We start from the raw sequence: 2,362 nt of genomic DNA, 5'->3' as shown, positions 1-2,362 counted from the left end.
GGTGGGCAGAAGGCTGAGTGAGACGTTTCACCATCCTGTGGGAAGGAAGCAAGTTAGAGCTGGCCTGCACCTCCCCGCCCTGCTTCCTTTGGCAAACTCTCTTAAAAGTCACTGCATTGTGCTGACAGGGCAACGCTTGCTGGACTCGGGCCCACACGGGATGTGGAGACTGTTCCCTGTTGAGTCAGCTGTTTCTGGACTGGAATCTCTGTCCCATCCCTGGTTACCTGTGTGAGCCTGGACACGGAAACGCTTTTCGGGAAATTGTTCGGGAGCTACCAGGTTCCACGTGGAGCAAAACAAATGGTCCCTGCCTCACACCATCCACAAAAATTCAGTGTTGGGTAGAGACTTTCTTCCTCTGAGCCTCTTCTGGGGGATGGTCCCCACCTCCCAGAGCTGTTGTGAGATTGGGTCCCAGTAAGCCTGTTGTGCAGCTGGCACTCTCACGGCTGCTGCCATTATTATTCTGTCTTTCGGATTCTGTGAGGCACTCACATGAGTGCATGTACAACTGAAAAAACCTAGATAAAGTCTGTCAAATGTATTGCTGTCAATTTTCTGGTTGTAATAATGTACTATATTCATGCAGGTGTTCCCACTGGTGGAAGTGGAGTAAAGGGTACCCCAGATCTCTTTATTCATTGTTTCAACAGTTTTACTTATTTATTTATTTATTCATTTATTTTTAAATATTTTTTTATTGGTTTCAGAGAGGAAGGGAGAGGGAGAGATAGAAACATCAATGATGAGAGGGAATCATTGATTGGCTTCCTCCTGCATGCCCCCCAGAGGGGATTGAGCCCGCAACCCGGGTATGTGCCCTTGGCCGGAATCGAACCCCCAGGACCACTCAGTCCGCAGACCAACACTCTGGCCACTGAGACAAATTGGCTAGAGCTCAACAGTTTTATTGAGATACTAGAGGCCCAGTGCACGAATTTGTGCATGGGCGGGGTACGGCTGGCCCCAATCGGATCGAGGCTGGACCTATTGGGAGGAGGAGATGGCGGGAGGTTGGCCGGCTGGCCCACCCCAATCTGTGTGATCACGCAGGGCAGGCTGGGGGAAGGGGCCGCCCCTGATTAGGGTTGGGGGGCTGATTGGGGGCCAGCGGCTAGGGGGAGGGGCTAGGGGCCGATCGGGGTGGTGGGGGCCCATAGGGGGCGGGGCCATCTGGGGGAAGGGCTGCAGGAGGTTGGCCGACCAGCCCCACCCCCTATTGGGGTAGAGGGTATGATCAGGGGTGGGCAGCAGGGGGGAGGGGTTGAGGGCTTATCCTGGTGGGGCAGGTTGATGGGAGGGGCTGGCTGGGGGGGAAGGGCAGGGGTGTTTGGCTGGAGGCCAGCTCTTGATGGGGTGGGAGAGTTTGATCAGGGGCAGGCCGGCAGGGGGGAGGGGCCATGAGGTTGGCCGGCCTGCCCCACCCCCTGATCAGCTGGTTTGCTGGCCATAGTGGGCATCATAGGGACCAGTTGTTATGGTCGTTATGGCCATTAATGTTGCTGGCTTTTTATATATATAGATAATTTACATACCATAAAGTCCATCCTTTCTTATCTTTTTTTTAATATATTTTTATTGATTCCAGAGAGGAAGGGAGAGGGAGAGAGAGATAGAAACATCAGTGATGAGAGGGAATCATTAATTGGCTGCCTCCTGCATGTCCCCCACTGGAGAGCAAGCCTGCAACCCAGGCATGTGCCCTTGACCAAATCAAACCCAGGACCAATCCACAGGTCGACGCTGTATCCACTGAGCAAACCAGCTAGGTCTAGAGTCCATCCTTTTAAAGCAGTGGTTCTCAACCTTCCTAATGCCGTGACCCTTTAATACAGTTCCTCATGTTGTGGTGACCCCCAACCATAAAATTATTTTCGTTGCTACTTCATAACTGTAATTTTGCTACTGTTAATGAATCGTAATGTAAATATCTGTGTTTTCTGATGGTCTTAGGCTCTACAGCAGTGGTTCTCAACCTGTGGGTCGCGACCCACAGGTTGAGAACCACTAGCAGGGTCGCCTAACCTCAATCTTTTGGTGCACGGGACAGTGCTCAACCAACTGAGCCATACTAGCCAGGACAGCCTGTATCATTTTTCATTCTTCTTCTACTTCTTTTTTTTAATCCTCGCCCAAGGACATATTCATTGCCTTTAGAAAGAGAGAATAGGAGTTTTCCAAATTGAAGTTGGGAACTGATAATGAACTCAACTTTATAAAATCTAATAAACAATAAAATAAACATAATTTAAAAATGAAAATGAGTGCATACTCATTTGTCTGCATGACCTGAAGGAGTGTTTACTTTTGGACCCTTCGAAGCCCACCCTGAACCACACCTGGCTCACCCAGGCCAACT

The sequence above is a fragment of the Cnephaeus nilssonii genome, assembly GCF_951640355.1.
Source record: "Cnephaeus nilssonii genome assembly, chromosome: 5".
NCBI lineage: Eukaryota > Metazoa > Chordata > Mammalia > Chiroptera > Vespertilionidae > Cnephaeus > Cnephaeus nilssonii.
The sequence above is the reverse complement of the archived record's forward strand: the minus strand, read 5'-3'. Positions refer to the sequence as shown.